The following is a 25453-nucleotide window of genomic DNA, read 5'->3' on the forward strand; positions in this document are numbered from 1 at the left end:
TTCCTTGCTGTCTGCTTCATTCCAACACCTTCATGTTCAGAGGCAGCCCAATAGATTATGCACTCTAGCCGGGATGGTCCTGGAGCCTGGACAACTGTGGGCAAACCATCTCTTTCCAGCAAGGGACAAAGCTGTCGACTGAAGTTGGTGGAAGACACTATGAGCGGCAGATGCTTCCTGTGTGTCCATCATATTATTCTGTGGCAAGAGGGGTTTGCCTGGCCCAGATACAAGTACGAAATCAGGAGTGGGGAACCTTTTTTTCAGACCGAGGGCTGCATTCCCATCCGGACAACCTTCCGGGGGGGGGGGGGTCGGGATGGAGCACATACCAGTGGTGAGGAGCGCCAGAGGCAAAAGCAGACAAAGCAACAGATGTGAATTCTACCTCCGTATGAAAAGCTCGTTTCTACACGCACTCGCGTGCCCCCTCCATCCAGGCAACCCAGAGACATTACGAAAGTTCAAGGACACCGTCCAGCCAGGCAAAACCTCTCAAGGAGGGGGTGATTAGGGCTGATGAGAAGCGTAGCCTAGGGAGAACGGTGTGGCCTAGGAAGAATCCCAAAGGCCAGACAGAGAGGCCTGGGGGCGCCACATTTGGTTTCCCATCCCTGTACTAAGCCTGCTCCACCGCTCTGCTGCTGTGCTGCATGGCTATGCCACACCGGAGCCATTGCCACATCCACGCATGAAGACACAGGCTGACCGCCACAGACTACAAAGATAACCATAAGATGTGAGCCATGAAGACTCTGCTTCAAATTTCAGCTCAGGTCGCTGACGTACTAAGTGGCCTTAGGCGGCGGTTCCCAAACGTGTCCCCCCCGCCCCATGGACCACTTGAAAATTGCTGAGGGTCTTGGCAGACCACTTATTATTTTACTCATTTATATCCTGCCTTTTCCCCAAAACTGGGACTCAAAGTGGCTTACAAAAATTAAAACAAATTCAGATAAAAACATACAAAAAGATATGGTTAAAATGTAATTAATCTACAGAATTGAAACCACTTACAACAAATTCATTTAAAAAGCCAAAGATACAGGTAAGTAGAACGGCACACTATGAAAAGCCCTTGCAGTCAGTTCCCAAAAGCCTGTTGGGATGGAAGTTTTTTCACCTGCTGGCGGAAGGACAGCAAGGAGGGAGTTGATTTAACCACCTTTAAGAAGGGAGTTCTAGAGCCTTGGGGCAGCCACTGAGAAGGCCCTCTCCTGTGTTCCCACCAGACGTGTCTGTGAGGGTGGCGGGACCAAGAGAAGGGCCTCCTCTGAAGTTCTTAGAGCTTGAACAAGCTTATTAATCACTTAATGATTTTTCTGCCTGTTGTATCAATTGTAATGGGCCTGTGCTAGATGCTGTATGATTTTTAATTGCATTTTTATTGCTTCATTTCTTCTACTGAGTTACATAGAATTTAAACTGTAACACAATAAAATGCTATAAAAGAAAAGAAGCAATAAAATATAAATAAAAATCAGTAAGAATATTTAATGTGGACATGCTGTGGACCACCTGAATGAACTCACGGACCACAGATTGGGAACCCCTGGCCTTAGGCATGCCACTGTCTCAGTCCAGATATATTATGGGGATGATAACAGTAGCTGCAGCAGCAGCAGCCTCCACCACTGCCTACCTTACAGGGGTGTTTTAAGGATGAGTAAGCTAAGCATGAAGGAAACAGCACTCTGTAAATACTTAGTATGATTAAAGCCAAAAGGTAGGGGCGGGTTACCTGAAGTAGCTGTGGAACTGCCCTTTCCTTGAAGTTCCCCAAAGTTCCAAATCTCCAACAGAAATACTACATGGCTTGTCAAATGGGCTAGATTTTGGTGGCTGGAGTTCAAATCCCACCCATCACTGAACTTATCATCTATCTTGGATTCAAAGTGGATGCTTTATATTTGTTTCTTTCATTTCAAGCCTGGGGCACAGGGAAAGGCTAGAAATCTAGTTAAAATATTATTATAGAGAAGGGCTACGCACCAGCGCTTTGGGCTTCACGTCTGACGCTCTAGGCCTCATACAGAAGCTAGCTCAGAGTTACAGTTGAAGAAACCCTTGTGGATTTTTGGGGAAAGACTTACGAGCAGTGGCTGGCAGGAATCTAATATCCCGATCACAGCTATCTTCCAGAAAATCCACAAGGGGCTTCCATCCAACATTAACACTTTTCACATGTATTCCCGCGTAGGAGTCACTTCAAAGAACTCTCAGGGAGACATAAGTTATGCCAAAGCAGGCTACAATCTGTTAAGTGCTTAGAAAGCCAGAATTTATACAGCTTGATTTTCAGTGTGCCAACCTCACTCTGTGGTCTTACTTCTCACTTCCGTTTGCATTGATCTGCCTGTGGTCGTTTATTTCTCTTCTTAGGTGAGGTTTGTCGATCTGTCTAATCTAACCTTCTGTGGCATACCCAAGGCATCTGAACCAGCCCATTCTCCACTTCCCTATTAGGGTAGACAAAGAAGCAATCCTTGTTCAGGCCCACTGGTATCAGCATAAATCGGAGTGGGAACCTTGGGGGGGGGGGCACATGGAGGTGGTGGGCGGGGCCAAAGAGAAAAGCGAGCAAAACACCATATATAATTCTTATCTTTCCACAGTAAGCTACATTCAGTCACAAGGTTTCTATACACTCTCCCACACATCTCTCTCCCTATATAGGCAAACAAGAGGCATTAACACAGTTCAAGAACATGTAAAGGCAGCTGAGGAAGCTGTGCAGCAGGAGTGGTGAGAGGTGTGGCCCAGGGAGACGGCGTGGCCTGGGATTCTAAGGGCCAGTCAGAGAGGCCTGGAGGGCCACAGGCCTAAAGTTCCCCACCCCAGAATAAATTAAGGCATTTCCCAACATTCTGTCCCAATCAAGGATAACTAAGAAACAGAAACCACCGTGCAGATTCCCTGTAGGTATGGTTAGCAAAGTAAAGTGCTGCACATGAGGACAGAATCTCAAACAAACGGAAAACCTACCCGACACCCCAGGTGGTCTGGCCCATGCTGGAAAGGACCCTACAAGGGAGACGCAATGTACACCCTGGAACCTAGGGGCTGGAGAATATGCACACCCTTTCCCAGCACACGCCCTACCCATCACGACAACAGACGTTTTGCTCCTGAAAAAGAGAAGCCAATACCTAATCTCGGCATTCATGCAAACGCCAAACTGCAAACTATCAGGCTAGCTCCAGACAATGCATGTGAACCTTCCCCCATCACCAGGCACTGGCAGCATCCTCTTTGTTAGCCTAACTGGCAATCAGGCTTCAATGAGCCAACAAACAGCATGGGCGATAGACACGGAAGCCATGGAGAGAGCAAGGCCATGGAGCAAAGGCAATTTCATGCCCTGCAATGCAGTACAGGATGTCGCCTCAGCATCTACTGGTGAGCCGCTTCCCCTTTGGCAGAGAATGACTGTGCACCGCTGACAGAACAGCCTCTGCCGGCAGCCAGTGACCACGGCAGCCGCCTTCCCAGCCAGTTAAGGCTGCTACTGCCGGTTCCAGAAGGAGCAGCAGTGCATCTGGCGCTGACAGCAAGAACAGCAGAGGCCCTGCTTTGATCCAGTTCACTTCTCTTTTTCATTAACTACGGCAGCAAGAACACCAGCAAACTTCTCTGATGACAATGAAGCCAATCAGCACGTAAAGCAAAGCACACTCCAAGGGCTGCTTCTGATTATGCATTTCCCTGCTCTCCCTTTTTAAAAGGTACACAGGGAACTGACCGTAAATCAGTATAAAACACACACGCACAAATCTGTGATAATGCTGGAACGTTCAGGCCCGTAAACTTTGGAGAAGGTCCTAAGCATATTGCTCGATTTAAGCCACTTGCTCGCTTCTGACCCTTCATTTATCCAAACAGCAAGAGTGGGGTGGGGTGGAAGGGTGGAGAAAACCAGAGGGGCCCATCGAGCATCTCTTAAACCAGCCTTCCCCAATCTCATGCAAAAGCATTAGAAATTTTTTAAATATTACATGGTCCAGACCAGAGCTTGGAAAAGTTACTTTTTTGAACTACAACTCCCATCAGCCCCAGCCAGCACGGCGCTGGCTGGGGCTAATGGGAGTTGTAGTTCAAAAAAGTAACTTTTCCAAGCTCTGGTCCAGAAACACTTTTAAATAAAACAAAAAATAAAATGGTAAGGCTAATGGAGAGCAGTGGATTCCAAAAGATGATTCACACCATCAGGGGGACACCTACAAAGGCTGGCATTCGCAGCAAAGAAGGTTTATCCCACAAGTCTCCAGATAAAACCCGCATGAACCAAAACCTCAGCATTTTATACATTTTTTCAAAAGTTGAGGTCTCAATAAAAAAACTTAAAAACAGATAAAAACAAAATAATCAACATCCCCATAACTGCATTGTCTTCGTACATCTCTGTTTCACAGGTCCTGCGGACATCCTGTCCTTTGCTTTCCTTGTGGAATTTATTCACTGCCTAGAATTTATACAAGATTAAGAAGGGAGAAAATATAAAAGAAAAACAAAGACATGTTAAGGGGGGGGATAAGGAATTACTATTGTTTTGGGAATTGCTGGTTTTCAAACTGGGTTGACTTCATAATTTTAACTGACTTTTGTGATTTCAGTATTACATACCAATGTGGGTCCTTTCTGGAGAAGAAAAGCAGCCATCAAGCACCATAAATATATGAAATAAATACATTTAAACTTTGGTTTGGGAGGGAGAATGTTAAGCAAGTTGCTCCTCCCGTGTACTTTTAAGTGACAGTCACGTGGAGTGCTGTACCAGAATGCCTTCTTAAGGTTCAAACTGGCTCTTTGACCTTGGCATGACATGTTGATTCCACAAGAGGCCAACAATGCTTGTCTACTCAGAAGAAAGTCCCACTAGGTTCCATTGGAAGTACTCCCAAGTAAGTTAGTAGTGGATTGCAGACTAAACTGAAGTAACATCTAATACAATTACAACACACTACCCAGCAAAGATGTCAACAACAAATCAAGATTGGTGGGGGCAGTCCAAATCCTGCTGCCTGGTGCCCCCGTCCATGCCACAGACTAGGATTGGAGAGGTTTCCTCCCCCCCCCCAGCAGATCCTGATCCTTCAGCACAGAGAGCCAGTCTGGGAAACAGAATGCTACGACTTGACTGGAGAGGCCCAGGTCCAATCCCCTGCTCAAAACCATTCTCCGCCTCAGTTTCCTATCTGTTAAATGGGAATATTAACGGCTCACCTCATAGGGTTGCTGCTCAGACAAATGAAACATTTACTGCCCAAACCTCACCTCTGCACTCTAAAAATGCTATAAAATTAACCATCTGAGGGTGCCTTCATTTCCTTTCACAGACTATGGTCACCAGCCCACCATTAGTGGATTCTTTTTCTAATGGATCCATTTCTCTCTCCAGTTTGAAAAAAATATTTTAGTATCCATAGTTAACGTAGGGCTTGAAAAAATGTTTCAAATTTCAAAATCACCAGCAGCAGCCTTACTCAGGGCTGAAATAAAAATAAATCAAGATCCTAGGTCAGATGTGGGGAACTCCAGATGTTGCTCAACTACACCCCCCATTATCCCTGGCCATCAGGCATGCTTGCTGGAACTGATGGAAGTTGCAGTTCACAATATCTGGAGGGCCAAGGTTTCCCCACAACTGTCCTAGGCCATAGCATCAAAAGTTGTGACCCTCTGATTTTACAATCTGACTTTAAGGACTGGACGTAAATTCAGGAGGCAGGATTCAGAAAGCCAGGCCTGATTATGGCAAATGTGGAGTAAAGACAGGAGTGTTTCTTTAAGTGCTTTTGTTGCTCGAAGGCTATTTATCCCTGGACCAACCGAGAATTGGGGGCTTTCCTCCCAAATTGTGGGATTCAATATTTTCCAGACCATCAGTGCATAAACATTATAGCCTTGACATGGATAGAATTTTACTGCATTCAAGGGACTGCAGTCAGACTCTTTATGTGGCTGCTCAGTATGGGAAGCACTAGTCACTAGCAGAATGAAGCCAGGATCTTCACGTCTGCTGGGCAAATAGCAACAACTGAGACCTCAGAGAGAGGTGAAGTGGGCAGAAGAAAGTCAACTAAGTTATCTGAATCCTGATTGAATAGCAGGCCAAAAGCCAGGTAAAGCGAGACTACTCTGTAAAAACAAGATTGATGATCTGTCAATGGTTGCTGCTGCATTAAGCCAATATATGTGCTCTGAAACAGCGACCTCCATTAAAACTTATCTATAATGTTTGGGAAACAAAAGGGAAAAATAACCAGCGTCTGTTTTGCCATTCATCACATTCATTGAAGGAACATAAGCCAAAAAGGGTATGAAAAGTTGGTGGTGGTCAGGTAAATTGGAACCTTTTTGGATCCGTTAAGTCAACCTGGTGCTCTCCAGATGTTTTGGGCTACAACTTCCAACAGCCCAGCCAACACAGCCATACGATGTTGGGGCTGATGGGAGATGTAGTCCAAAACATCAGGAGGGCACCAGGTTGGGGAAGGCGAAGTTAAATATTTAGAAGAACAGATGTGGAATGCAATATCCCTTGTTCTTTCAACCTGGACAAAATGACATTCCCTTGGCAGTGTCACTACTCCAAACCCTGAAAAGAGCAGTCGGGGGGGAAAACGATAAAGCATGTGAGAATTGTGTTAATTCTCCTCTGTTGGTGCTGGGGAAAATTAGCAATGGGAGAAGTGGCAGACACCTGGAGTATAGCTATACAAGCCGAGTACGGGGGAGGCATTGGGTTGCAATCCTCCAGGAACTTCTCTCACTCAGGCATGATTGAAATGGTCAAATAGTCCCAGGCTATGGTCTGAAGGCACATGAGGCCACCACCTTGCTGAAGCTAAGCAGCTTTGAGTTTGGTCAGTGCGTGGATGGGAGACCGCCTGGGAACATGTATGCCGCCTTTGGTTCCATGGTGAAAGAAAGGCGGGGTATAAATGTAATAAATAATAAATAAAATGAATAGGAGGTACAAGACCTGAAGGCTTTGGGTTGTAGCCAATGTTAGTTCTACTCAGAGTATACCCACTGAAATGAATACAGTAGGGCCCCGCTTTACAGCGTTCCGCTAATACAGCGGTTGTGAGTTGTAGAAAGGCCCCGCTTTACAGCGCTTGTTCCACTTTTACGGCGGTTTTTTGCCGCCGGGGGCCATTTTGGTCAATGTAAGTCAATGGGATCCACTTTACAGCGGTTTTCGCTTTACAGCGGGGGTCCGGAACGTAACTCGCTGTATGAGCAGGGCCCTACTGTATGACTAACTTAGGTTCACTAATTTCAATGGTTCTACTCACAGCAGAACTTAGCTGGACAGAACCCATGCCCAGGAGCCTGAATCCAAGGTCATCTTCAGCCTTTGCTAGTTATTGAGCCCTTCATCTCTTCAACTTCCACCCATCAAGTGACACCCAGGTTTCTGTAAGAAGCTGAGGAGGGAGAGATCCTTCATCACTTTTCCAAGCCCAAAACACTTTCCTTCCACATGAGGGCACCAAGCTGCAGCGGAGGGCATTCAGTGGCCCTACAGCAGCAAGAAAGGGGATGTCAAGAGGTAACAATTTATTTTGATAACCCTGACCCTACAGAAAGGCAAGGAACGTGTGAAGGGCACCACTCAAGATGACAGATGCAGCCACCAGCAAAGATGGGGGCTCCTCTCTGACCCCTCACACACAAGAGAGTTTATACATGGCTGGACTGATCAATTAGATGGAATGCTGGGCCACCTCTTCCAGTCAATGCAACTCTTGCACACACACATATAGCGCCTTCGTAATGATTGCGCACCTCTCAAGGCCTTTCTTGTGCCTGTAGTCCAGGAATGGGAACTTTTCTCAACCCGAAAGATGCATTTCTTTCTGGGCACCCTCCAGGTGTCACATGCCAGCGACAGGCAGGACCACAGGCAGAAGTGGGCAGAGCAATGGATATAAATATAACCTTTGTACAGTAGACTAGACTTGCTGCACATACACCCACACACCCCTCTGTCTCCTCCATCCAGGCAAACAAGAGCCGTTATCAAGGGCAAATTCCAGCCAGGCAAAAGCATTCAAACAGGATGCGAAGCAAGGCCAGGGAGAGGTGTGGCCTGGGGAAAGAGGATGTGGCTGAAGGGTGGTGACCTGGGGACAGTCCCAAGGGCCAAACAGAGAGACCTGGAGGGCCACACTTGGTCCCTGGGGCCTGAGGTTCCCCACTCCTGCAACAAGGGTTTCTGGCAGGACCAGAAAGGAGCAGGAAGTCTCACAAAGCTGGCTAAGGCAGAGAATCAGGGGCCTGTACGTGGTTCTTCAACGCAGCGTTGCTCCCTGCTTCTCAGCTATGCAGCCTACAGCCAAACCTGCTTCATATGCTACTCAAATGGCACGCTCTCCTGCTCCTGATAACTTGCAGCACACCCGACCAAGAAGATTAGCCCATAATGCTGGAAACTGCATTTTGGCCCCTGCTCAATTCCTTCTTTTCTGACTCTCATTCACATAAAATCAAGGTTGCCGCCACCAGCTGATCCTTCCTCAGCTTGATTAGTTAGCCTGGAAGAGGCTTGCACAGGATCTCTCTCCTCCACCGTTTTCTATTACATTTAAAGCAGCTCACAACCACCACGTTGAGGAACCTCTACTCAGGCAAGCACAAAAGCAATCTGCGGTTGCTAAGTAGGAAGACAGGGCTTCTTTCCTTTGGGTCCACTGCAAACTGAATAAATAAAAATAAATAAATAACCCGAAGGCAACAGAATTTCACCCTGCTCATCTTTTTGCCCTGTTCTCTGAACACAGGACAAATGAAAGAACACATGCACAAGCATGTCATTTAAGCGCCACAGTCAAACGCTGTGTTGAAACACTTATTATTTATTTATTACATTTATATCCCACCTTTCCTCCAAGGAGTTCAAGGTGGCATACAGGCATGGTTCCGCCCTCTCAATTTTATCCTCACAACAAGCCTGTGAGGTACGGTAGGCTGAGAGACTGGCCCAAGGTCACCCAGTGAGCTTCGTGGCTGAGTGGGGATTTGAACCCTGGTCTCCCAGGTCATAGCCTGGCACTTTAACCTGGCTGGTCTCTTGAAGAAATCGATACATGCATGCCCGATCATCTCCTGGTACTTCACCCATATAGGCAGTGTAAAAGTGGGCGGTGGAAACTGTCCCTTGATATGACAGATTTATGCCATGGCCATAAAAAGAGAAGTTGCAGACCCACGCTAGAGACAAGACAGTACAGCTATGGCCTTGCCCAACCACACTGAGCAGGAGGCATTCCTGGTGGGTTGCGTATTAAAAGGTACGCTCTTGTCTTACAAAAAATATAGAACTGCAACCCAAACATGAAGACACAACAGGCTGTCTTCAAGATCAACCACTTTGTAATGCCCAAGAAGGAAACAAGATCATATAACGAAACGTTTAAAAGTTCTAAGAAACACTTTGCAAAGCCCAGACAATTTAGGATTCATACAGAGACTCCGTTCAACGATGGTAACTCTAGCCCTGCAATGCAGGTCCACCTGATAAACACATACATCGCCAATGGACAATCAAATTACAATGTAAACGATCCCATGTAGTAAAGAAAATGACCTTGTGCTACTTGAATGCACAGTCCAGTCTGCAGGCAGGGACAAAATAATCCACATTGCTTTGTCCACGAATAACAGCTGCGCTGTTGAACACCAACATTGGTGTTGGAATATTGTGAAAGCTAAGCTCACATGAAACCTATAGTTTGCTTTTAGTAATGTATTTAGAAGTACAATTACTCCAAGTCCAAGAGAGTTCAAACATATCCAGCTCTAAAGCATTCAATTTAATAGTGAAAGATTCAGTACTAGAAGTCTCACACAAGTACACATGCACGCACACACACATGCCCTTGGGATGCTCTAACCCAACACTGCCAAAGAAGCTATGTATTTCCAATAACTAGGGTGGAAATGCATGGCTGAAACATCCCCTTTTGTGCCAAATACTGTTGCGAGATGCATTGCAAAAAAAATGCAAGGTAAAAAACGACTAATTGCTTCAGCTAGATAGCACAGCATGCAAACAGCACAGAAGCTAATTAGTTATACAGTTAATGCAGCTTTAGATAATCCTGCAGAAAAACGGGATGCCAACATGTCACCCCGCTGCTGAAAGAATTGCATTGGCTGCCCATTTGCTACCGGGCCAACTTAGTTCAAGGTTCTAGTCTTGGTGTACAAAGCCCTATACAGCTTGGGACCAGGATACCTGAAAGACCGTCTTGCCCCTTATATACCCAGTCGATCCCTGTGTTCTGCAGGTGAGGGCCTCCTGCAGATACCCTCTTATCAGGAGGTCTGTTCTGCACAACATAGGAAACGGACCTTTAGTGTGGCGGCACCTACCCTGTGGAATTCCCTCCCCTTAAATATTAGGCAGGCGCCATCTTTGCTACTTTTAGGCGCCTTTTGAAGACTTTCCTCTTTCAACAAGCCTTTTAGGTTGAGACCTATCCCAGTCTGCATTAGAATTGCTTTTAATATGGCTTTTAATATGTTTTTAACTCTTTCTTTTTTTAAAGATGTTTTTAAAGCTTTATTAAAATGTTTTTAACGTTGTTTTGTTTTAATGTATTTTAAGGTCTTTTTGTAATGTTTTAAAGTATTTTTAGCATTTCTGTTTGCTGCCCTGGGCTCCTGCTGGGAGGAAGGGCGGGATATCAATCAAATAATAAAATAAATAAATAAAATAAAAACGGGATGTGCCTTTTTCAGCCTGCTCCGGACAAAGCAGTATACACCTTGCAAGATAAAAGGTGCATCCCCAGCTCTATTTCTCTGTAACATCTGAATCAGGAGAGGCTGTGCAAGCCCTGGACTGGTGCCTGGACTCGGTGGTGGGCTGTGTGAGGGCCAATAAACTGAGTCTGAATCCTAGCAAGACAGAGGCACTGTGGGTTGGTGGTTCCCGAGTCCAGATAATTGGTCAGTTGCCTGCTTTGGATGGGGTCATACTCCCTTGAAAGCAGAGCTTGGAAAAGTTACTTTTTTGAACTACAACTCCCATCAGCCCCATCCAGCAGGGCCACTGGATTGGGCTGATGGGAGTTGTAGTTCAAAAAAGTAACTTTTCCAAGCTCTGCTTGAAAGAGCAAGTCCATAGTCTGGGGGTGCTCCTGGATCCATCCTTGTCGCTAGAGGCCCAGGTGACCTCAGTGCCTTTTACCAGCTTCGTCTGGTAGGGCAGCTGCAGCTGTTTCTGGACAGGGATAGCCTGACCACTGTTGTCCACGCGCTGGTAACCTCCAGGCTGGATTACTGTAATGTGCTCTATGTGGGGCTGCCCTTCAGGTTGGTCTGGAAGCTGCAGCTTCTGCAAAATGCAGCGGCTTAACTGCTCAGTGGGGCAGGGTATCGCCAACATGTCACCCCGTTGCTGAAAGAATTGCACTGGCTGCCCATTACCTACCGGGCCTAGTTCAAGGTTCTGGTTTAGTGTACAAAACCCTATACAGCTCAGGACCAGGATACCTGAAAGCCCGTCTTACCCCTTATGTACCCAGTCGATCACTGCGCTCTGCAGGTGAGGGCTGTGATGTTCCTGTATTAATGTAAATATGGTAAGTGCTGTTTGTATAGAAGATACATGGTAAGTGGAATGAAAGAGGAGGGGGCAGTAGATGAGCAGTAGAATGCTGGATGATTGGCTGAGCATTTGAATGGCTGAGAGTATAAATGGAAGAATGACAGTTGAATCTGGGTGGATGTTAATAGGGGGGTGGATGTTAGTAGGTGGAAGAGTTGGTGAATGTGAGGGAAAGAAGGTGTTTGGTAGTGGATGTTAGGAGAGTGTGGAGAAAGAGGGAATTGGAGTTCTAGTTAATAATAAGTCAAGTAGCAGAGGAATAGATGAAACCATATGCTTATGTACCATTATAAAAGTAATCTTGTTATTTCTGATATTTAATAAATACTATTTTGGTTTACCGAAGGCCTGATCCTTGGCTGGGGTTTTCACAGACCAGAAGGGAGGGCAAGGTAATTACCAAGGCTGAAGGGCAACAGTAACAAATGGTGGCAGCGGTGAAGAGAATAATAACATTACAAGTATCCAGAGCAACCCCGAGTTATATGAGTTATCTATATAGATACAAAGGGGTTGGGAACAGCATAAGCACGCAGTCACAAAAGTAACCAGATAGAGAGAGACTCAGGCAAAGTCTCTGGGAACATTGGCTATAGGACATGACTGGTGGTGCTGCCTAGCAGGGGGATCTAGTGAGATCTGTGCTAGAGCGGAGAGAGAAACCATAAAAAGGACAGTCCGGACTGGTGGAGTCCCTGGTGGTGCCTAGTGAAAGGCAGTAGCCACAAGCAGGTAGGAACCTGACAGGGAGAGCCAGGGAAGGGCGTCACATAGGCCTCCTGCAGGTACCATCTTATCAGGAAGTCTGTTCTGCATAACATAGGAAATGGTGTGGCAGCACTGACCCTGTGGCATTCCCTACCCTTAAATATTAGGCAGGCGCCATCTCTGTTATCTTTCTGGCACCTATTGAAGACCTTCCTCTTTCAATTAGCTGTTTACTTAAAGACCTTATCCCAATCTGCGTCTGTGTTGGAATTGCTTTTTAACATGTTTTAAAAGCTTTTTTTAAAAAAGATGTTTTTAAAGATGTTTCATTTTAATATGTTTTTAAAGTCTGTTTTTAAGATGTTTTAGAGTGTTTTTAGTGTTTTGTTTGTCACCCATGGCTCCTTCTGGGAGGAAGGGCAGGATAAAAAACAAATACATAATAGTTCGAGGGTGCTCCTGAACCCAACTTGCTTCTGCATAGCAAGGAAATGGCTGTGGCCAGAGGGCCTTTGTCTAGCTTAGGCTGGGGCACCCATGATACCCATTTCTGGAGCGATTGTACCTAGCCACTGTGGGGTTACATCAAGATCGGACTACTGCAATGTGATCTATTTGAGGCCACCTAAGAAGAGAGCCTCTGGAAGCTTTAACCGGTCCACAGTGAGTTTCGGGTGCTCATGAGAACACAAATGTGTGAACATATTAAGGCCAGTGTAGAACAACTGCCCTGGTTAACAATAAGTTTCTAGGTGCAACTCAAAGTTCTGGTAATTACCTTTATAAAAGCTAAATAGCTTGATCCAGGGTGCCTAAAGGAATTCCATGCCTACGATGGAAAGGCCCTTCTCTACATCCTGATGCAGGGCGATGCTATTTTTGCTGGAACATGTGAGAGGGCTTTTCAGTGGCTGCACCTCCGCAGTGGAACTTTTTTCTGCATTGGGTTCACCTACTCACCTCCCTTTTTAATTCCCACCACCCAGTGAACATGATTTTATTTAGGCAGGCTTTTGATTATGTTTTGTTTTTATACTGACACCAATGTTTTAATTTCCAAGACGGTAACTAACCATGTTAGCCTGTTGCAGCAAAAACAGTAAAGAGTCTTGTGGCATCTTAAAGACTAACAAATTTATTGTGGCACAAGCTTACATTGACTACAGTCCATCAGATGCATAAAGGAGAGGGGTGGTTGTAAACAGAAAGGTTATAAGGAAATGAAATGCAACAAGTACAGACAGTGATGTTATTAACAGTAGCTATTCACAAAAAAGTTGTTCTTGACAACACAGACACCCTGGCATTGGTAAACCAATAAATATCCTGGCATTGGTAAGCCAATTTTTCAAACCTACAGTGCCTTGCAAAAGTAGTCAGACCCCTGACCAATGCTCTCATATTACTGAATTACAAATGGTACATTGTAATTTCAATCTGTATCATATTTTATTTTGAAACACAAACTCAAAATCAATTATTGTAAGGTGACATTGGTTTTATGATGGGAAATGTTTGTAAGAAACAAACAACTGAAACATGACGGTTGCATAAGCATTCAACACCTGTGCTATAGAAGCTCCCAGTTTACACAGAGGAAAGAAATTGCCCTATCGAGGACACAGTTACCTTACCATTGGCCTTCACCTGTGAACCATTAAAGTTGCTGTCACATGGTCAGGATAAAACCCCCACTGTTGAAGGATCATTGGTCAGGCTGTGGATCTGAAGGAAAATGAAGACCAAAGAGCATTCTACAGAAGTGAGAGATAATGTCATACAAACAGGGAAAAGGTACAAAATAATATCCAGGTGTCTGGATATTCCAGTGAGCAGAGCTAAATCAATAATCAGGAAGTGGAAGCTGCATCACACCACTCCGGCCCTGCCAAGAAAAGGCCGTCCCTCAAAACTCAGCACTCGAGCAAGAAGGAGACTTGTGAGAAAAGCCAGAGAGGCCAACAATCACTTGGAAGGAGCTACAGAGTTCAGTGGCTGGGAGTGGAATAATGGTGCACCAGTCAACCATATCAAGAGCTTTGCATAACACTGGCCTGTATGGGAGAGTGGCAAGAAAGAAGCTGTTACTCAAAAAGTACCATCTGAAAGCACATCTGGAGTTTGCCAGAAAGCACGAGAGTGCCCCAGCTGTGATACGGGAAAAGGTTTTGTGGTCAGATGAGACCAAGATAAAGCTTTTGGGCCAAAACTCAAAGTGCTATGTGTGGTGCAAACCTAACACTGACTCTATGCCTCAAGACACACCATCCCAACAGTGAAGTACGGTGGTGGCAGCATCATGCTGTGGGGATGCTTCTCATCAGCAGGGACTGGGCATCTTGTTAAATGGAAGAATGGATGGAGCAAAATACAGGGAAATACTGCAAGAACCTGCTTCAGTCCACTAAAAAACTGAAGCTTGGGAGGAAATTCCCTTTTCAGCAGGGCAATGATCCCAAGCACAAGGCCAAAGCAACATTGGAGTGGCTCAAGAACAAAAAGGTGTATGTCCTGCAGTGGCCCATTCAAATTCCTGATCTCAATCCCATTGAGAATCTGTGGCACTCTTTGAAAATTGCCATCCACAAGCAACATCCAACACACCTGAACGACCTGGAGCAAATCTGCCAAGAAGAATGGGCCAAAATTCCTCCAACCCTGTGTGCAAAGCTGGTACACACCTACCCCAAAAGACTTCAAGCTATTATTGCAGCGAAAGGTGGCTCTACCAAATATTAAATACTATGCAAGCAACATACTTGTTTTTGTTTCTTACAAACATTTCCCCACATAAACCCAATGTCACCTTACAATAGTTGATTTTGAGTTTGTGTTTCAAAATAAAATATAATACAGAATGTAATTACAATGTACCATTTGTAATTCAGTAATATAAGAGCATTGGTCAGGGGTCTGACTAATTTTGCAAGGCAATGTATCTCCACATTCAATCCACAAGCCATAGCACTGAATCTCTTCATGAATTGTAATTCAGTGGTTTCACATTGCAGTCTCCCTCCAAAGTTGCTTTACTCAAGGATGGCCACTTTGGGGTCAGTTACAGAGTGTATCGGGAGGCCACATTTTTGTTTTTCGGATTTTAATTGCTTTGATGTCTGAAGGCACATCTTCACCTTACTGAAGCCAAGCAGACTAGGTGTGGTCAGTGTCTGGATGGGAGATATCCTGGGCACCATATTTATGGGTTCCAGTATGAAAGAATGGTGGGACAGAAATGTAATAAAATAAAATAAAAATTATTACTATTTGTGAACGTTGCTACCGCTATGACTGCTATTTTATAGTGGCATGTTGGAATAGAAACTTTCTTAAACAAACAACTGTATTTTATGGGGCACAATGAGACTGGAGCAATCAAGAAGTAAGGGGGGAAAACCCACTGACTATTCTATTAGGCTGTTTGAAGTCCTGTCTTGTCAGCTAAGCACCTCTGTCCTGTCACAAAAACAACTACAGTCAGATTTTGCCACAAAAAATATCTACCACCATTTTATCATTACAAAAATCTCTGGATGTTGCTAACCTGTGGAAGGGATCTTAAGTAAGGTTTCTTTTCTCAATTTTGCTTCCTCCTGTGCACTGAGAAAAGGGCTCACAGTGAGGAAACAACGTGAACTAGTAGTAATGGAGGATGGATGGGGGAAGACGGCCTAGACGGAAGAAGCATGGCCTGGGCAGGCGAAATTAGGTCCATGGGCCAGAGGTTCCTTATGCCTCCTGTAGTGGCCAAACAGAACCAAGATGATTATATAGCACAATCCTATGCAGATTTGCTCAAAGCAAGACCTACTGTGCTCAATGGGTTTTACTCCTCCACTGAACACAGGATTGCAGCATTTGACACTGTCCAGCAGGGACAACAGAAGTCTGCTATAGTAATGAAAGAATCCAAATGGTATTCTCTCAGAGCGCTAAAACAGCAAAAGGGCTTGTAGCAGTTTAAAGGCCCACAAATTTAGCACAAGCTAGCGTAACTTAGTGGCTAAGACACTGAGCTGTGAACCAGGAAGGCCTTTGTTTCCAGTTCTCAGCTCTGCCACAGTTTCACTGAGCAGTTGCAAGCAACACAGTCGCCCTTAGTCTCACCCATATATTGTAGACATGAGGACCAATACTGACCTACTTTTGAAGAATTGTTGTAAAAATGACTGAGAGCGTATGTGGAGCACTTTGAACATTCAGAAGTATTAAAACAAATGCTAAAGCGGTAGCCTCAAGGAGGCAGTAGTGAGACCTCTTTTGAAGAAACCTTCCTTAGACCCAGATAACTTGAACAATTATAGACCGGTGGCAAAATCCCCTTTTTGGGCAAGGTTCTGGAGCGGGTGGTTGCCAATCAGCTCCAGGTGCTCTTGGATGAGACCGATTATCTGGATCCGTTTCAATCCGGTTTTAGGCCTGGGTTTGGCACTGAAACAGCCTTGGTCGCCCTGTACGATGACCTCTGTCGGGAGAGGGACAGAGGGAGTGTGACTCTGTTGATTCTCCTTGATCTCTCAGCGGCGTTTGATACCATCAACCATGGTATCCTTCTGGGGAGACTCGCGGAGTTGGGAGTTGGAGGCACTGCTTGGCAGTGGTTCCGCTCTTACTTGGCGGATCGTCGCCAGAAGGTAGTACTTGGGGAACATTGCTCGACACCTTGGACTCTCCATTGTGGAGTCCCTCAGGGGTCGATTTTGTCCCCCATGCTTTTTAACATCTACATGCAGCCTCTGGGTGCCGTCATCAGGAGTTTTGGAGTGCGTTGCCACCAGTACGCTGATGACACTCAGCTCTATTTCTCCTTTTCATCTTCTACAGGTGAGTCTGTGGATGTGCTGAATCATTGCCTGACCGTGATAATGGACTGGATGAGAGCTAATAAACTGAGACTCAATCCAGACAAGACTGAGACACTGTTGGTGAGTGCCTCCCCTGCCCAGAGGGTGGATGTTCACCCTGTTCTAGATGGGGTCACACTCCCCTTGAAGGAACAGGTTCGTAGTCTGGGAGTTCTTTTCGATCCTTCCTTGTCTCTTGAGGCGCAAGTGGCCTCGGTGGCAAGGAATGCGTTCTACCACCTTCGGTTGGTAGCCCAGCTACGCCCCTATCTGGACAGGGATGACCTCGCCTCAGTTGTTCATGCTCTGGTAACTTCTAGGCTGGATTACTGTAATGCGCTCTATGTAGGGCTGCCCTTGAAGACAGTTCGGAAGCTTCAGCTAGTGCAAAACGCAGCAGCCAGACTGCTGACGAGGACCAGCCAGTCAGCACATATAACACCTGTTCTGGCCCGTTTGCACTGGCTACCTATTTGTTTCCGAGCCAGGTTCAAGGTGCTGGTTTTGACCTATAAAGCCTTACACGGCATGGGACCGCAATATCTTGTGGAACGCCTCTCCCACTATGAACCTACCCGGTCACTTCGCTCAGCATCTAAGGCCCTCCTCCGGGTACCAACCCATCAAGAAGCCCGGAGGACAGTTACTCGATCTAGGGCCTTTTCTGTAGTGGCCCCCGAACTGTGGAACAGCCTCCCCGAAGAAGTACGCCTGGCACTTATGCTTCTATCTTTTCGGCGCCAGGTTAAGACCTGGCTGTGCTCCCAGGCATTTTAAGCGTTTATGTTATAATTTAAATTTTTTATTTTTTATTTTTTTCTTTAGTTGCTGCTTGTGTTTATTGTTTGTTGTCTGATTTTATTGTTGATATTTTGTATTTTAACCTTTTTGTACACCGCCCAGAGAGCCACTCGCTATGGGCGGTCTATAAATGAAACAAATAAATAAATAAATAAATTATAATAAGATGATTAATAATAAATAATAATAATAATAAATTTAATTTTTGTGTCGCCTATCTGGCCAAAGCCACTCTAGGCGACGTACAAACTAAAATTCAGTAAATTACAATACAATACAGATAAAATACAATAAAATCAGTACGATCATTAATCACAGCAGCATGAAATCAGTTAGGGCGATCAATAGATAATAAAATATCCCAAAAAAGTTAGCCCTCCCCGGAATTCCTGAAGGCCTGTCCAAAAAGCCAAGTTTTTAATGCCCGGCGAAATATATCCAGGGAAGGGGCATGGCGAAGATCGAATGGGAGGGAGTTCCAGAGAGTGGGGGCCGCCACTGAAAATGCCCTCTCTCTAGTCCCTACCAACCTAGCTGTTTTCGTTGGTGGGACTGAGAGAAGGCCCTGTGTGGCTGATCTGGTTGGGCGGCTTAATTTGTGGTACTGGAGGTGCTCCTTCAGATAAACTGGGCCGAGACCGTATAGGGATTTAAAGGTTAATACCAACACCTTGAATTGGGCCCGGAAAACAACTGGCAGCCAATGTAGATGAAATAATACTGGCGTGATGTGATCACGGCGGCGGCTGTTTGTAAGCAACCGAGCCACCGCATTCTGCACCAGTTGTAGTTTCCGGACCGTTTTCAAGGGTAACCCCACGTAGAGCACATTTCAGTAGTCTAATGGAGAGGTGACCAGGGCATGTACCACCAGTGGGAGCTGATGAATAGGGAGGTAGGGTTGCAGCCTCCGTATGAGATGTAATTGGTACCAAGCTGCCCGGCTCACTGCCGAAATCTGAGCCTCCATGGACAGCTTGGAATCAAGAACCACCCCGAGGCTGCGGACCTGATCTTTCAGGGGTAAACTCACCCCATTAAACTGTAGGTCAACAGCACCCAACCTCCCCCTGTCACCCACAAGTAGCACCTCAGTCTTATCAGGATTGAGCTTCAGTCTGTTCCTTCCCATCCATCCACTCACGGATTCCAGGCACTTGGACAAGGTCTCCACAGCCATCTCTGGTGAAGATTTAAAGGAGAGATAGAGCTGCGTGTCATCTGCATATTGATGACATCGCAGCCCAAAACTCCTGATGATAGCTCCCAGCGGCTTTACATAGATGTTAAATAGCATGGGAGAGAGGACAGAACCCTGTGGCACTCCGCATGTGAGGGGCCAAGGGTCTGAAACCTCATCTCCCAATGCTACCTGTTGATGCCTGTCAGAGAGAAAGGAACGGAACCACTGCAAAACAGTGCCTCCTATTCCCAATCCTTCCAGGCGATCCAACAAGATACCGTGGTCGACGGTATCAAAAGCCGCTGAGAGATCCAGGAGGACAAGAAAGGTGGATTCTCCCCCGTCTAATGCCCTCCTCATATCATCCACCAGAGCGACCAAGGCTGTTTCAGTACTATGTCCAGTCCTGAAACCCGATTGGTATGGATCCAAATAATCCGTTTCATCCAAGTGTGCTGCCAACTGGCCAGCCACCACTCGCTCAATGATGTTCCCCCAAAATGGCAGATTTGAAACGGGGCGAAAGTTGTTCAAGACTTTGGGATCCAAGGAGGCCTTTTTCAAAATAGGTTTTATAATTGCCTCCTTGAGGGCTGGTGGCAAAACACCCTCCTTCAAGGATGCATTTACCACCGCCCTGATCCTTTCGCCTAATTTCTCCCTACATTTCATAAGAAACCATGATGGGCAAGGATCAATCAGACAGGTGGTAGGCTTTACCGTTGAAAGCACCTTGTCCACATCCTCAGAAGGGAGAGGCTGGAACCGATCCCACAGAACCGGATTGCAATTGGTCAACTCTGGATCCCCCACTGCATACACAGCGTACGGAATCGAGTTCTTCAGGTGCTCGACTTTATCAGCAAAGTGCTTTGCCAATTTGTCACAGGAAGCCTTAGAATGTTCCAAGGGTTCCTGAGCAACTGGATCGACCAGGCTTCGGACCACTTGGAACAGCTTCCTGGGACAGCACTCTGCGGATGCAATAGAGGCAGCAAAGAAATCCTTCTTTGTTGCCCTCACTGCCACCTGGTAGGCAGCTATTGCTGCTCTAACCTGTGTCCGAGCATCTTCAGAACGGGATTTTCGCCACCGGCGCTCTAGTCGTCTCACCTCCTGCCTCAGACTACGCAACCGGGGTGTATACCACGGAACCGTCTGAGTCCTGTTCAGGGGGAGAGGACGTTTCGGAGCCACCCGGTCTAATGCCCTGGTGATTCCCTCATTCCACTCCATCACCAGGGTTTCGACCGGGCGACCTTCAGCAGGTTCCAAATCCCCCAGCGCAGTCAGGAATCCATCCGGATCCATCAGGCGCCTAGGGCGGACCATTCTAATAGGTCCTTTACCCCTGCGGAGGGAGTGTGGCATCGAGATGTCAAAATTCACCAGATAGTGATCTAACCATGACACGGGGGTAAAAGAAATAGCCCCCAACTTCAGAACACTTCCTACCGCCCCCAGGACAAATACAAGGTCGAGAGCATGACCGGCTACATGGGTGGGCTCAGTATTATTAAGGTGCAGTTCCCAGGAAGCCATGGTTTCCAGGAAATCCCGAGGGGCTCCACTGAGGGTGGTCTCAGCATGCACGTTGAAATCCCCCAGTACTAAAAGCTCTGGGGTCAACGCTCGTACATCCGAGACCACCTCCAACACCTCGGTCAGGGAGTCTGCCGTGCAGCGGGGCGGGCGGTACACGAGCAAGATCCCCAAACTGCCCTTCGGGCCCAACCTCCAGTACATGCAATCAACAACCTTGGTCCTTGGGAGCGGAGGCCCAGTGAAAATCAAGGACTCCCGGTAGATGACTGCCACTCCCCCTCCCCGCTTACCTACCCTTGGTTGCTGTGCATAATAGAAACCCGGCGGACACATGGCCTTAAGGATGGGAGCTGAGGCCTCGTCCAGCCAGGTCTCCGTGATACACACCAGGTCTGCACACTCATCCAGTATCGTATCATGGATGACAGATGTTTTTTGTGTCACAGACCTGGCATTACACATCAGCAATCGAAGGTCGGTAGGAATCCTGCTTCCCCCAGTTAACTTCTTGTTTTGGGCAGACCTGGAACACGGGATAGGTATTATGCATCTATCCCGTGTTCCTCTAAATTGACATGGTCTGCCCCTAGCATCAATCCGGCACCTGCCGCCCAAACTTGGTATAGCTTGGCCCCCCTCCTTCTCTGTTTCATCCTCCTTGGTTTGCACATTAGAAGTGGCTTTCAATCCTGCCCTTTTAGCTTCTTTAATTTGTTTGTTGGGTTGGGAGCAGAGCTCGGTGATATTTTGACCAGAGCTTGGAAAAGTTACTTTTTAAAACTACAACTCCCATCAGCCCCAGGCAGCATGGCCACTGGATTGGGCTGATAGGAGTTGTAGTTCAAAAAAGTAACTTTTCCAAGCTCTGATTTTGACAGGTAACCCATGGAGCCAAGTAGTTTTTCCAAGTAGTTTGACCAAGAAGACTCTTGGTCAAGAGGTGCAGGGCCTATTGGATTTACTTTTGCCACATTAGGTGGCACAGGGCCTAGCAAATTGGGAGTCAATAGTCAAAACTGTTTAAGACTTCTGGCACAAAACAGCTGTTTTTTTCTTCCAAACTACCTTACGACTATGACATGGTTTGCACGACAAGGTAAGCTAACCTTTGGCTTAAAGGGACCACACAAACATTTGTTCTTGGCTACCTCGTGGTTAACAACAAGCGGAAGTCCAGAAGACATTCTAAGCCAAAGATGGGGCAGAAGCAAAGCGACTGTAAGCTCCTCTCCAGAAGCCTACACACTCATGCAGTCCCAGTAAGCCATAGCATGGCTAACCAAGACATGCAAACAGGGCCAATACTATGAGGAGTGTGGCTGCTTCCTTTGAACCAATTTTTGTCAGTGGAGGAGAGGGAAGCAATAAAAATGGGAGTATGAAAACAAGGGTCAGGAAAGTAAAATAGAATTATATTCATCTTGCACTTGAGGTAGGGAGCCTAGAAAAACAGTCTCTCATTGCTCATAACCCAATAAATAAGCAAAGAAGAGGAAGGGTAAACCCCAACGGGCCAGAACATATCACACACCAAAACCTCAAACACACTGACAAATAGGGAACCCTTAAAAAGAAACAATGAAAATATCACTGGATAATATTGCTTTGCCTAACAACAGGGTTGTGAAGAGGATAAACTGGGAAGGGGAACCCCACTTTGAGCAATCTGGAAGAGCAGGATGGAAATATAACAAACAGTGGCAAATAATAAATAGATAAGTATAGTTAAATAACATCAAAATTACATAAAGTTAAAATGGTATCTAAATACTTATGTGACAAGTGGATTTTATTTTTTAAAAGGGGATCACCAAAAGATTATAAAAAAATCATATTCCAGAAGGATGGCTAACATTAGTCCGCTAGAGCAAAAACAAGAACATCATGACCTTATAAGACTAACTGATTTCGTATACCACAATGTTAGTCTTTGATGTTAGTTAAATGTTAGTCTTTGAAATTCAATCTAATCCTGCCAAACATAATCATGTATTGGGGAAAAAAAACCTCCAAAGACTCCCGTTGGATAATACCTTATTAGGATAAGTCAGGAAAATGTGGCAAGTTTTCAGGCTCTCCAGAACTCATCATCAGCAAAGATGATACACAAGGCAGGGAGTGTTTGGATGAGGAAAAATAAAAACAAAAAACCAGAAAATTTAGGCTTAATGAGGTCTGCTTACTGATAAACAGTGCAATCCAATACATGTCTACTCAGAAGTAAGCTCCATTGGGTCCAATGGGACTTACTCCCAGGTAAGTGTATATTGGACTGCAGCCTAAGATGGAGATTGCAGGCTAAAGCTGCTATCCTAACCATGTCTACTCAGAAGTAAGCCCCACTGAACTCAATGGAGCTTGTTCCCCAGTAGGTAGGTTAGGATTGCAGCCTAAATCACAACGGTGCCTCTCTTTTTTGGTCAGACTGTATGTTCAGATCTTTGTTTTCAAAAGTGTAACTCTGTATGATATTTTCTGCCCCTCTGACCTGCCAAAACCATCCCTTAAAGTTTTTTAAAAAACACAAAACTATGCTGGCTACCATAAACGTGCCATCCATGACAACAGATAAAGATAATAAACAGGAAGGACCTACATAAAAGGGAGGACACCAAGAAAAGGACAAAAAAATTTGTAAGGAATTGTAAACTACTTCATGCTTTGGTATAAGATTGCCAGCTTCACATATACAGTGATGGGGTAGGAACTGGTGGGGGGGGGCAGACCAGAAAAGAGGTCAAGGAGGATAGCTGTAATGAGCCTTTACGCAAAGCCATGGAACAGCCATATATGGATCATGAAGCATATTTCTGGTCACCCCACCTCAAAGAGATATTAGCCCTCTCTAGATGTTCTTCCTACATGTTAAATAAATATGCAAGGGGAGAGGGTCTCTGGAGACAGGTGTACTCACTCTCCTTGATGTTATCCTCAAGTTGTGCAGCACGCAAACGGAATGTCAACTGGGGTTGGGTGGCAGTGCCAGCAAGGTTATTTCTGAAGCCCCTCTTCTGGCACACGTTTACTTAACATGTATGGAGAACACCCAAAGAGTGCTACTGTAAAGCAGGACAAGGTGCAGAAAGCAGGAAACAAAACAATAGCAGGGTTGATCACTTTCTCTACGAGGAAAGGTTCAAGTGTTTGAGGTTGCCTCGCTTAGGAACAAGACAACAACTGTGGCAGTACATGCTAGAGGTTGATAACATTATGGATGGTGTGGAGATGATGGATAGAAAGAAATATTTTGCTGTCTCACAATATTAGAATTCAGAGATCACCAATTGATCAGCGGAAGATTTAGGACAGAAAGCATTTCTTCACAAAACATCTGTTTTAAAGAATTTGTTGCCACAAACTATAGTCATGTGAACATACAAATCTCCCTTACACAGACTCAGGTCTTCAGAGTCTCAGGCAAAGATCCCTGGAGGAGACAGGGATTAAACCCAAGACCTTTTGCATGCAGAACTGACATATTTGGGGTTGGGGGTGTGGAGAGAGATGTTAGACAAATCTATGGAGGAGGAGACAACTGGCTGTTAGCCACTTTAACAGAACAATCCTACGCATGTCTACTCAGGAGTAAGCTCAAGGGGACTTACAGACATGTGTAGGGTTCACAGCCTAAGAGAATGCTTAGTGCATCCATGGAGGTGGAGGCCTATCTATGGCTGTTAGGCAATGATATCTAAATAGAGCCTCCACGTGCAAAGGTCTTCTACCTTTGAATACAAGTTTGTCCAGAAGTGGAGAACTGTCACCTCCCCGCCCGCCCCGTTTAGCCATTGCTGTTAGAAAAAAGAAGCTGGACCAGATGGCCCTTTCGGTCCCGATCCAGGCTCTTCTCATGTTAATAGCCGGTTTCTCGAGGGGAGGGGTGCGATGGAAGCGAAAAACAGTGCGAGATTCACCTTTAACCAGAGCCGCTCCCTTGCCCGATCTCTCGCTCTCCTCCGTCCGCCGCGAGTCCCCCTCACGTCAACGCCGTTCTGCTCCCCGCCGCGTGCTCCGATTGGAGGAGAGACCGGCTTCTCCCAGCAGGCTCCGCGGCCGCTTTTTGCTTCTTCCTCCTTTTCTTCCGCTTAACTTTATTGAGACGCTGAGAACGGCGAACAAAAAAGACAAACACGATTCAATTAAATAAATGAGTTGAAGGGGCGAAAGGCGGGCGGGGGGAAACAAAGAAATTGCCCCACTAAAACGTACGTTGGGAAAGAGCTCTCTTCGCTCTCTTCCTTCCGCAACGGTGCGAGAGGGAGTAAAGTTGCCAAAGACACCCGAATGTTAGCAGAGGCGAAGCCGCCATGTTTCCCGCCTGCCAGAATCACTACCAGCCAGGCTTCGTTGCCATGGAGACATAGAAGGCCTCAAGCTCCTCGGATCCCAAACTGCAGTGGAGATCTGGAAGGGGAGGGGCGGTTTTTTCCTCCTCCTTGCCCCTCTGTGGTCACTCATCAGTTTGATAAGGGATTAAAAGGGCGGGGGAGTTTTTATTTTAAAGATTATAAACCGCTTTTCAAAAGGGCGGCGTACAAAAACATAACAAATCAAGGACGGTTCTTAGCAACATTAAAATGTACAAAACACACAAGAACAATAAATAAAGAGCAGTGAAGTATCTTGAAATGCTTTTTATCGGAAACCTAGGTATACGAGGAGCAGGCAGATTTATTTATTACATTGTGTCTTTTGATGGCACCTCAAAGATTAAGGCTGCAATCCCACACATTCTCAATATTATCAATC

At 45.9% G+C, this 25453-nt stretch overlaps 1 protein-coding gene across 2 annotated transcripts in view; it reads right to left on the reverse strand.

Annotated features, from left to right (window-relative positions):
- NUP93 (nucleoporin 93) overlaps positions 1 to 25045 on the reverse strand; it is a 128856-nt gene extending 103811 nt beyond the window's left edge. The window contains exons 1-2 of one of the 2 annotated variants that reach the window (XM_061594361.1): positions 24914 to 25045; positions 24619 to 24806 (exon numbers count right to left, since the gene is read on the reverse strand). The gene's annotated coding sequence lies outside the window, so the exon portion shown is untranslated. Of the gene's footprint in view, positions 1 to 23618; positions 23694 to 24618; positions 24807 to 24913 lie in introns of those variants that run through there. The other variant, XM_061594362.1, reaches the window with a different exon arrangement.
- Positions 25046 to 25453: the final 408 nt, after the last annotated feature.

This window comes from Rhineura floridana, chromosome 13 (assembly GCF_030035675.1).
Source record: "Rhineura floridana isolate rRhiFlo1 chromosome 13, rRhiFlo1.hap2, whole genome shotgun sequence".
Taxonomy (NCBI): domain Eukaryota; kingdom Metazoa; phylum Chordata; class Lepidosauria; order Squamata; family Rhineuridae; genus Rhineura; species Rhineura floridana.